General features: G+C 42.9%; 1 long non-coding RNA gene across 2 annotated transcripts in view; it reads right to left on the bottom strand.

The window, feature by feature from the left end:
- LOC138358429 (uncharacterized) overlaps positions 1 to 12450 on the bottom strand; it is a 14004-nt gene extending 1554 nt beyond the window's left edge. The window contains exons 1-3 of one of the 2 annotated variants that reach the window (XR_011225361.1): positions 12114 to 12450; positions 9066 to 9229; positions 7721 to 7819 (exon numbers count right to left, since the gene is read on the bottom strand). This is a non-coding gene — a long non-coding RNA (uncharacterized lncRNA). The remainder of the gene's footprint in view (positions 1 to 7720; positions 7820 to 9065; positions 9230 to 12113) is intronic. The other variant, XR_011225362.1, reaches the window with a different exon arrangement.

The following is a 12450-nucleotide window of genomic DNA, read 5'->3' as shown; positions in this document are numbered from 1 at the left end:
CGGTTACGGTGGTAGGAGGAAGGCCACGGGGACACACTAAGTTTGAGAGTACGCAGCTTGTTACCAACCACAGAGGACCAACAACCCTGCCAACGGGGAAGAATGAATAACAGGATAAAAGTCGGAATAAGGAATACCTTTACGGGAGATGGGACAAGAACGGATAGCTTTCTTAGCGGCAGCATCCGCACGCTCATTGAAACACCAATATGGCTGGGAACCCAGCAAAACTCTACTGATTTAAATTTACTAGAAATAAGAAACAGCCAATGTTGAATCTCAATGACCACCGGATGGACAGGATTAAAGGACCCTAGAGCCATGAGGGCACTACGAGAATCAACTACAACCACAAAGGAGGAATGAGAATGAGAAAGCAAGAGACGAAGAGCATAGAGAATAGCATAAAGTTCTGCCGTAAAGACGCTAGCCTCCGAAGGGAGGCGACACATGTAAGTACGGTCAGGAAAAAACAACAGAGTAGCCCACACCATCCGCAGACTTAGACCCATCAGGGAAGATGGAAATAGAGTGGGAGTGCGAAGAAAAGTGCTCAAGGAAGAGGCTTTTCAGAATTGTAGGAGGGGTAAAGGCTTTAGTAATACAAGTCAAGGACGTAGAAAACTTGGGAAGGGGGACTCTCCACGGAGGTAATGAAGGAACAATACGAGGAGAAACATTAGAAATATGAACAGAAAGAGAATCCTGTAAGCGAGATAACTGGACAGAAAGTGGGAGACAATGAAGAGGAACAGGAACCACAGGAGGAGGAAAAGTCAATGCACGACAGAGGCGAGAGGAAGGATGTTGGAAGGACCGCGCAAGATAGCGAAGACAGTAGCGATCACGGCAGTCCTGAAGAGAGAGAAAGCCAGTGTCAACATACAAATTAAGGGCGGGAGTCGAACGAAAGCCACCAGAGCCGAGATGCAACCCAGTATGGTGCAAAGCATCAAGATGGCGAAGAGTAGAAGGAGAAGCAGAAGAGTATGCAGGGCAACCATAATTGAGTTTAGACAGGACGAGAGAGGAGTGCAAATAGAGGAGCGTGTGCCTATCCGCTCCCCAAGAAGTATGGGACAAAACATTAACCCTTAAACTGCGCATGGCGTATATATACGCCCTGAGTAACATGTCCCATGGTGCGCATGGCGTATATATGCGCCATAGGGTGCCAGGCCTGATTCAAATGGCCCGCGGCTACACGGGGTTCACAGTAGCTTCCTCAGGGCTCTTGTAAACAGATGTCATTTAAAAAAAAAATCGTGGGCAATATTCTCAAGTGTGAGAGGCACAGTACTGTTGGAGCAACCAAGGCCGGCGCACGCAGCATGAGCGAACAGCATTGATGTTCAGCTTGTGACCACAGCATCGCCGAAAAATGTCAAAATAAATATATAATTGTTATTATTTAGCGATGACAATATTACAGATGACCCATGACTGTGATATAAATAACCAGGGTTGTGATAATAGCAGGATTGTTGTAATAATTAGTGCTGTGGGAGGAGTGATGCTGAGAGACGGAGGGAGACAGCATCGTTTACTGACTGTGTGGCCACCTGTTATTGTTTGCATTCACCATACCAGGTCAGTGGTTCTCTATGGTGAACACAAATGTAGATACTTATATATAATGTGTGTATTAGTGTAATAACAGCAAAAGGATTATGCTGGGAGGAGCCATATGGGTGACGGAGGTGACGTCGTCTGCATGATTTGTCTAGCTGTTTAGAGGGTGGCCACTATGCTCTTTGAGCGCACTACAAGCTTAGGTGTACAGTTACGGTGCATAAAACATGTAGATATTTATATATAATATGTGTATATAGGGTAATAACACTGCAAAAGGTATTGTTGGGGGAGAAAGTTTAGTGCGTGTGACCTTGAAAGAGTGAGGGAGCCGCCAGCCGCCATCTGTGTATAGCGACGACTCTTAGTGCCTGAACTAACTATATCAGCTTAGCTGTACAGTTGTGGTGAACAAAATATATACATACTTATATATAACGTCTGTATATAGTGTAATAACACCACAAATGGTATTGTTGGGGGAGAAAGTTTAGTGCGTGTGTTGAGGGAGTGGCAGCGAGTGGCTGGCTGGTGTGTGGCGGTAACTCCTCGTTGCTTTTCGACTCAATACCAACTTAGTGGTTCGTTATGGTGACCAAAACATGCCAATACTTATATATAACCTGTGTATAGAGTGTAATAGCAGCAAAACTATTTGTTTATAGTTTTATAAACATAATAATTGAATCACTAATATGCACATCATACTTTTGAGTATAGCGATTATTAACCACTTTTATTATATAAATATATTACAATACACACTATTGAATAATATTACTGCAAAAAAACTAAGAAAAAATCAATCGGAGACATTGAAACAATTAGGTAATAATATCTTTGTGGCAACTCCCATCTGTCAACGCGGGTGACGCTGACCGGGTCTGACGACCGCTCTGTCAACGCCCACTTTTTGCCAGACTTCCTCGGTCAATTGCGCCCAAAATATGTCACCTACGATTTTTTTTTATTTTTTCCGTGCTCAGGGGACACAAATTAACATGTTTAGAAGACGAAAAAAAATTTTTGAATTTTTTTTTTTCTTGTGCACAGGGGTGTAAATGTCCCAAGGACCCCTGAGCAGTGTAAGGGTTAAGGAGGTTAAGGGCCTTAGAGCATTCAACTCGGAGGCAAGAGATATGGGCTGACCAAGACAAACGAGTGTCAAAGACTAACCTCAAAAGCTTCGCGGAATCCCTGTACACAATGAGATGACTATAAAGCAACAACAATGAAGTAAAGGTCCTTTCAGTAAGAATCTATCATTCACTGAAAGTTGCTGCAGTTAAAAATAAAAGAAAATACAAGTCCCTAGAAATAAACAAGCAACCTTTTTGACTAAGGAAAAGAAGGTAGTTATTCTACTGTATAAATCTAAGTATTCACTTAGATAACTGTATCCAAGCATAGAGGTTCCCCCCCCCCTTCCCTTTCAGAAAAACATCTACTTTCGAAAAAGTTTAACATTGGCCAACAAAAATGATTCCAGAACTAAATTGCCTAATACCAGGAACAACTGAGAGCCATGACAAACACTGCAACCCCTCTCCTACCCCCAAGTCTTATGCTATTTATGATCCAAGGTAATTTGAGATACTATACTGTACTTCCTACAGACGAGTCTAGTGAGAGGGTGATCTCCTGGCGATTAAATTGAAGCACGATACAGGTGTCAACGAACATCAGTCAGCCCACTTGTCAGCACAGTGGATAACTAATGACATCATAATCTGCAGTGTTGTATGCCTCCCTGTGGCCATTTAAATCAATAAAACACAGGGTTGTGGCAATGTTTACAGCATAAGGCAAGGTATAGAGGAATCCTGGAATGCCATGTAATGTGTAGTCCTTGAATGTGCTTTAGGCAACCAAATTGAATAACAACATTTCTGGTGTTCGGCTATATAATCCGAGTTTCTCATTCGGTATAATGTTTTAAACCTAAATAGGAATTTACTTTAAAGGTCAATTTATTTGGAAAGTGCTAACCAGATTCCAAATTACTGAGCTCTGAAAGTACAACAAGGCAAGTTTAACCGAATGAGTGTTTGCCTATCTATACCCCCATGAGGTATGTGACAACACTGAATAAAGAAAGGGTCTTTGAGCATTCACCGTGCAGGTATTTGACATGACCAATATTGCCAAGTGTTAAAGATCATTCTAAGCAGTTCTGCACAATCCATATACTATCAATTAATATAATTGTACAATGGTGCTTGGTGGATGATATTTCCTATTAAAACTCATTGGACAACTGTTTGTATTAGACATTTTAAACCTACAAATGGTAGCCCTAGATATCGCACTATAGTATTAATTACAAGATGAACAATGTAAAATCAATACCACAACAGCAAAGGATGACGGCTTTTCAACAACCGACAAACACGCAGGTCTAACACCAGCCATCCCGAGAGAGGACGTCCCAAGCATGTACACCCCACAACTTTACATCACCTTTGCTACCTCACGCGAGCACGCAACAGCATGAGGATGCCATACTCCCAAACCAACTCCATGCACTTTGAGGCTTTAACAACTCAACATTTAAAAAGTTGATTTAAAAAATCAAACACCTGAATTTTCCCTAATTAAATTTACTAGGGAAATGCACACCAAGCCATGAAACTTACAATGAAGATGAACAAACTACACACAACTGTCACCAAACTTCCACATACCACCCCCCTCTCACTCCTGCCCTCCCTCCTTAGGTGCTCTGATTGGCTGAGCACCTGAGCCACCACCACTCACCTCTTGTTGTGAGAGCCTAAAGCATGTTTGGTTGCACTTTAAAACTTCCCGAGTGTACTCGCCTAATTGTGAGTACCGCCTGCCCGGTTCACCATTTTGTTTTTCAATCTACCTCAATTTACCCCTTTACAGTCAAATATTATGCAAAATTCTGTTTAAGACTTGTCCCTTCTTAACTTAAATAACTGCTTTGGCCATCTGCAATCTTTCTAGGTGGGTAAAAATGACTCTTGAGGCCAGAAAGGACTTATCAGACGGCGATCATAACAATACGGTACACACACAAAATCACAACCTGATATACACCAAGCAGAAAATCCACTGGAGCTGTGAGGCGACGTAAACCCTTGCCCAAGGCACTGGCAGCTGCATATTCTACCACAGTATATTACTGACTTTCTAAAAGTCTTACAACCGGATTTCCCCATAAATCACAGCAAGTTTTGAGGCCCCTCCTTGAGTCAACGTCTTACGTAAGACCTACAAGCACTCGGGTGAAGGCTGAAGCAGTTCAACACCATACGCCCCAACTTCAAATACACAGGCGGGACCAAAACGTGATTTTCTGTGTGTGCCTGTAGTTGGGGCATACGGTCTTGCTTCACCTTTCACTTTACCCTTCACCGGCGTACTTCAGGGGTTTTATTTAATACTTGGACTGGCTTCAGTAGGGCCTCCAGACTTTCTGTGGCTTCACAAGTGTCACGTGAATCCCCTGCATAGCAGTGAAACTGCCTTTTCCTTTCACCTTCAATGCCTCTGGACTGGAAGTATACATCTACACCAGCCCAGAAGAGTCATCAGTCCTGCCACCTCTCCATACCCCCCAGGGCCTGGCACGGCCTGGTACGACTCAGAGGCAAGCCGGGCGCCACTGCTAACTGGCAGTTTGTCCCCACAAACAAGCAGTTAGCCGCCTTCAACTGACAGTGGTACAGCTCAACACAAAGGCACCGCCAGCCACAACGAGCAGTTTGCTAGTTGACCAGATGTCCACCTCGTGTTGACACTGGATGAGTCATCACCGCCGGACTATATAAAGAGCGCTGCCTCCCTGGAGAGGCACTCTCTCCCTTAGTGCTCTAGGATCACCTTGGTGTCTCTAACCCGTCGTCCACTTCCAGCCAACATCGTGTGACTGATGCCATGGTGGTATGGTAGCTGTCTTCAGAACACCAGTATATCTTCATACTTTTATTCATTGCTTATAGTTTATTTTTTGCATTTAAGGTCATACTAACTTGTTCACCTTTGCATTACATGATAGTCAAGTATTGTCATGTGTTATTTTTGTTCATTACTATTTCAGTAAATTGTTTAATTATTTATTTGATAATTTTCATTTGTTTCCACCTGCAACTTACACACTGCAAGGCCAATAGCAGCATTTCTTTCATTTATGTGAGGGAGAGCCATACCATCTTGGTTCAGTATAGCTGTGATACCATAACCCGTCACACAAGATATCCAGTTGTAAGACTTTTACCATCAGTGGTGGTAGAGTATGCAACTGGCAATGCCTTTGTTACAGGTTCGCTTCATCTCACAGCCCCAGTGGATTTTCTCACACATTTGAATACATGAAACAACTTTATTTGATACATTACAAACCAAAGTACTGTACAGTACAGTAATTATCAAACCATCAAATGTGTGGGATAATCATAGTGCGCTAAATATCACTAACGTCGCCAATACAAGAACAAAAACGCATACGGTGAACAATATCAAAGGTATTGAATTTACCAAGAATTGTATCGAGGGACAATTGACAGTGAGGGATGGTCGGGAAGCAAGACACGTAAGTCCTGGAAGTCAGGACATGTAGAGACAACGGTTTGGACAATAAGAAGCAGGGCAGCGCTCCATTAAGTGCCCGTGAGTTAAACGTGTATGACCAATATACAACCTCGCCAGAGCCGTTTCCCACCACTGGTTACGGTGGTAGGAGGAAGGCCACGGGAACACACTACTCTTAAGAGCACGCAATTTGTTACCAGTAACAGAAGACCAACAACCCTGACAACGGGCAAGAATGGGGAAATGAATAACTGGGTAAAAGTCATAATAAGGAATACCTTTACGGGAGATGGGACAGGTGCGGATAGCTTCCTTAGCGGCAGTGTCCGTACGCTCATTTAAGAACACACCAACATGGGTGGGAATCCAGCGAAATTCCACTGTCTTAAATCTACTGGAGATAAGAAACAGCCAATGTTGAATTTCAACTACCAAAAAATGGATTGGATTAAAGGATTCTAGAGCCATGAGGGCTCTGCAAGTGTCAACTACAAACACAGAGGAGGATTGACAGCGAGAAAAGAGTTGATGAAGAGCATAGAGAATAGCATAAAGTTCTGCCATGAAGATGCTAGTCTCCGGAGGCAGGAGGCACAAAGGTGCAGTCAGGAAAAACAACAGAGTAGCCTACACCGTCTGCAGACTTAAGACCCATTGGTGAAGACGGAAATAGAGTAGAAGTGTGAAGAAAAGTGTTCAAGGAAAAGGTGATTTAGAACTGTAGGAGGGGTAAAAGTTTTAGTCATGTGGGTCAAGGCTTACAGAATTTAGGAACGGGGACCCCTCCATAGGGGCAAAGACGGAATGACACGAGGGGAAATATTGGTAACACAAACTGAAAGAGTATTTTGTAAGAGAGACAACCGTACAGAAAGAGATAGGTGGTGAAGGGGAACAGGAACCACAGGATGGGTAAAGGTCAAGGCATGACATAAGCAAGAGTGAGGGTGCTGTAAGGACCGTGCAAGATGGAGAAGACAGTAGCGATCATGGCGATCCTGTAGAAACAGGACGCCAGTTTCAACATACAGGCTTAGGGTAGGTGTCGAAGGAAAGGTACCAGAGCTGAGCCGTAACCCAGTATGATGCAGTGTGTCCAGATGGTGAAGGGTAGAAGGAGAAGCAGACGAGTAAACAGGGCCATAATCGAGTTTAGACAGAACGAGAGAGGAATGTAAAGAGAGGAGCAGTGTCGATTAGCTCCCCAAGAAATATGGGACATGACCTAAAGTTAGTTAAGGGCCTTAGAGCATTCAACTCGGACGTAAAAAATATGGGGCGACAAAGACAAACGAGTGTCAAAGATTAGCCCTAAAAGCTTTAGCAGATTCTTTGTACAAAAGGGGATGACCCCTGTTACCTAACAGTAAATAGGTATCTGGGAGTTAGCTGTTACAGGCTGCTTCCTAGGGGGGTGCGTGTGTGGGAGAAAAAAAAATTTAATAGTTAACCACTGAACTGCTTTGTCTCCAAATAACACCCTGGTGCACAAGAAATAAATTCTTTCCAAAAATTTTTTTTCTCTTCTTATATTGTTAAAATGCAGTCTGATCATGGGGAAACTAAACAAAAAATATTGTATGTGACTTACTTTAGCTGCGATGGAGCTGGGAAGTTGAGCAAATTATGGGTGCTGAGCGTTGGAGCGATGGGGGTCTGTCGGCCCCGCCACCCCATGCGACGGCAGTTGCTGCGAATAAAATGTTGCGCAATTATTTTGAAGTTTCTCATTCATTTCTTCTTTTTTTTTGCTGTAATATTATTTAAAAGTGTGTAATTTGTGGAATATATATAATTCAAAGTATAGAACATCGCTATGCTCAAAATTATGGGCCTCATATATGCGACATATTCTACAATCAAACAGTGTTTTTGCTGTTATTACACTATATACACACATTGTATATACCCATCTACATATGTATTCACCATAACGATCCACTATGTTGGTATGGTGAGCCCAAAAAACATGAGTGAGCTGCCACACCCTGCCAGTCCTCCCTCCCTCCTCCAACACATTACTCGCCAACATTCCTCCTCCCAAAATACTGTTATTGTGTTTATTACACTATTTACACACGTTATGTATAAGTATGTACATGTTTTATTCATGTACATACGTACATACTTGCCATCTCCTCACCTCTCTCTCTTGCCTACTTAATGCTCTTGCTTCCCTCATCTCATCACAATCGACTTTATAATGGCCCAGGACGGATCGAAATGTCGTCGTCTATTCAATTTCCAGTGTGTGGTTTGGTCAACAATGAAATCTTCATGCAAGACCTTATAAAGAAAACCCCTAGAACGAGTTTTGCAGATACGAAAGAGTTTAAGGTGAGTAGGGGATGGTTTGAGAAATTTTGAAAAAAGACGTGGTATTCATAGTGTTGTGAGGCATGGTGAGGGTGCCAGCTCAGACAAAGTAGGGGCTGAAAGATTTGTTCGTGATTTTAAAGATTTTGTAGATACTGTATTGATGGATATATTCCACAACAAGTGTTTAATTGTGAGGAGACATGGCTATTCTGGAAAAAATTGCCGAAGAGGACATACATCACCCAAGAGGAGACGTCACTGCCCGGACACAAGCTAACTTGGGCTAACTTGTGTCAGGATAGGCTAACTCTTGTGCTGTGTGGCGATTTGAAAATTAAACCCTTGCTCCTGTATCATTCCGAAAATCCAAGAGTTTTAAAAAATATATAACGTGCAGAAAAACTGTGATGTAGAGTGGTTTGCCCTGCCATCAAAAAATATCTGCAAGAGAAAAGTTTGACACTAAAGGGCCTGCTTCTCGACAATGCTCCTGCTCATCCTCCAGACTTGGAGGATGCATTGTTGGGACCACTTTTTTTTTTTTAGGGATATTCCTGCATGGGCCCTAAGTTTCTGGCTAATGAACCAATGACATGAAGGAGGAGTTTTCAACCTACCTTGTGTTAGGTGTGCAGGGGTCAATAGGCTGAACATAATGTCAGGAGCAAAGGGGGGCGTTTGCCTCTTCAAACACAATTGTGATCATCTTCATCTCTTTGAACTATCCTAAATGCTCTCTTCACCTGTCTGACCAAATTGGGTGTCCAGATCATCTTTGAATCTGAAATTGTAAAATTAATAGCAATTTCAGAATATTCAGTCCATTTATACTAACAAAATTATACATACAGTACTGTAATTGAAATTTTACAGAATGATAAAGGCAATTTAGCAACTTTGTTAAAATGCACATGGGGGAAATACATGAAAATAGGTTAATATTGTTTGTAAGGTTGATGGGAAATGTTTATTACTTTTATGATTTAAAAGATGTATATCCCTAATACTGCATCCTGGGTGCATTCCACCAGGTAATGACCACAGCAAAAGTTTTCCACGAGGCTCTATTGTCACACAAATTTTTCACATTTTCAAACTTGATTCATCTTTCCCCCCCCCCCCCCCCCCTCGTTCCAGGGGTTTTCTTTAAAAGGTCTTCATGCAAATGCCTTGGTTTCTCACAAATGATGGCCTCTGAAATGCTATCACCTGCTAACTCCTTGTTGTGTATCCAAATTAATAAAAACTTTTTAACATCCTCAAGTGTTTGTGTTCTTTGTTTCGGGATTGTTGATATGCCTTTTGCCACTTTAATGTTCATAATGTCCTTTTTCTTAGCAAGTACAGTGCATATTGTTGACATAGATTTGTTGTACTGCCTAGCTAGTTCAACAACCTGTGCACCATTTTGATGTTTATGAATGCTCTCTTGTTTTTCCTCTATGGTCATTCTCACATGTGTTTTCTTGGCTTGAACCTTACCACTGGCTTTCTTGGGACTCATGGCAAGATATATCATAACAAATTTTATGTTCAAATAGCCAAAAATCCCCAAACAAATGTAATGCTTTACAAAGAATTCAGGCGCGATACTTACTAGGCAGGAGACACTGGTAAACTGAGGCGCGATCACCATGCCACCACGCGCTAGGTCAGCCCATACGTATATCAACGAACTCCTTTCCCGAGGCAAAGTTTGTAACCTGATTAAAATTTTTCGAAGAAATTAGGCTCGTAACCCGAAAAGTTCATAAATATTCATTCGTAAGCCGAGGTGTCACTATATATAACTAAAAAATTAAACTCAGGATTACTTTCAACCCCCACCCCTTTTGCTCTACTCCATCGCCACCTACCTTCACCCCCCTCTATGATGTACTCTTCCATAGACACCTACCTTTGCCCCCCTTTTCCCCTCTACTCCTCCATCATCACCTACCTTCACACCCCGTCCCTTCTCCTCCTCCATCGTCACCTTCCTTTCACCCTCCTCTATGATGTACTCTTCCATAGACACCTACGTTCACTGCATATAATGCTCCCCTCTACTCCTCCATCGTCACCTACTTTCACCCCCCCCCCTCCGCTCTACTCCTCCAGGGTCGCAGACAATTTCACGAGCGTGAGAACTACGAGTTCTCTAACTACTCTCACACTCCTACTCTCTCACCAGTGAGGGGGAGGGAAGGAGGGAGGAAATGAAGGAAGAAAGGTGGGGGAGAGAGAATAGGCAGGGGGGAGGAGGGCCTAGATACATTTCTTCCATATAGATAGGTAGACTGAGGGAGAGCTGCTTGCCAAGAGCCCTATCAGACAGGCTTCCTATTCCTCAACCCTCCCTAATATGCCACATCCTGGTCAGGACAACTTGCTCGATTGTTATTCTTGGTGTGACTCGAGAACTGACCTCGAGGCGGGGCATGGGCATGGATTATCTCCCTGGGGCACGCACCTCCCTGCCCCAGCTCTCTCTCTCTCTCTCACATAATCTATCAAGGGTCTAACATGAGGTCATTGTGCCTACCAGAAGTGTATATGTCCAAGGCTGGCCACCTGTCTGGACCATTCAAATGTATAAACACGTAATTAGTCTATTAAAATTATATAAAATGCTACAATTATAAATTAATTTGTTCATGGTCATTCGTTTATCAGTATTTTAATATGAGGTATATATACGCATGTATGTATACGTTGACGTACACATATATGATTATGTGTATAGAATGATTATGATTATGTGTAATCATATATGATTATATCTAATGGAATGCATTAGTAAGTGATGTGGTGGAGGCTGACTCCATACACAGGTTCAAGTGTAGATATGATAGAGCCCAATAGGCTCAGAAACCTGTACACCTGTTGATTGACGGTTGAGAGGTGGAACTAAAGAGCCAGAGCTCAACCCCAGCAAGCACAATTAGGCGAGTATATGAACGAATGCACATGTACACTTTCAAATGAATTAAGATACCTTGAGATACACAATGACTTAGTTTAAATAGTTTAAACACATTATGGTACTGATTTTGACATGCTGATGTCTGGAAGGGAGAGGGGGTGTGGGGGGTTATTGTCTGAGGTGGAGGACCAGAGGAGGGGGTCAGTGGAAGGATGGTGGCTGGAGGGATGCCATTGTTCTAATGGTTATGAAAACAATTATTGATGGCAGGAATTCAGTGGGTGTGTACTTCACCCGCACCATCACCATACTGTGCCCTGCTACAACCCCCCCCCCCACTCCACCCATGCTGTGCGGGGCGTATTACACATTATGGGATAACCGACTGTCTGTCCATTCCTGTCTGCTCGTTATGCTGCCTTTCCTTTTGAAAATTGTCTGCTTTATCGACTTCCTTCAAGACCACACGTTAGCCTCTTATCACGCCCTCTTACCACTCTCAGGGAGCCGGCTCTTCTATACAATAGTTACCACTCAGTCCCCAAGGTGAAAGAGTGTCTGGGCATATGACTTGTTATGTGTACTTATTTGCGATTCGTTTGGGCTGTCACGTGTGGTGATTAGTGTTGGGTAAGGCTAGGCCAGGTCAGGTCAGACTAGGCTAGGTAAGGCTAGGCCAGGTCAGGTCTGGTCAGGTCTGGCTAGGCCAGGTCAGGCCAGGCCAGGCTAGGCAGGGTGAGAGAAGTAAAGCGGCAGGTACTTACGTTTCCGAGAAAGTAGCGGCGGTAGTATATTGTTGATTTAGATTCGACGACATCCTGAAGCTAGTAGGTGGCGGCCTCATCGCTCTCGAACTTCTTGTTGTTGTAGGGGATACGAGGCACACCCAATATCCCCCTTACATTGCTCACATCGCACACTAATATTTTTACTATTTCGGACACCAGATTTGTCTGTTTCGTATATGTATAATTGTTCAATATTAAAACCACAATAGAATGCTCTAAGTACTTTCGTATATTAATACATCTTCAGAAGGAATGGTTCGCTCTGAAGATGTATTAATATAAGAAAGTACTAAAGGAAATTCCTGTTTC

Source organism: Procambarus clarkii, chromosome 83, assembly GCF_040958095.1.
Source record: "Procambarus clarkii isolate CNS0578487 chromosome 83, FALCON_Pclarkii_2.0, whole genome shotgun sequence".
Taxonomy (NCBI): domain Eukaryota; kingdom Metazoa; phylum Arthropoda; class Malacostraca; order Decapoda; family Cambaridae; genus Procambarus; species Procambarus clarkii.
This window is presented reverse-complemented; position numbering and strand designations above follow the sequence as displayed.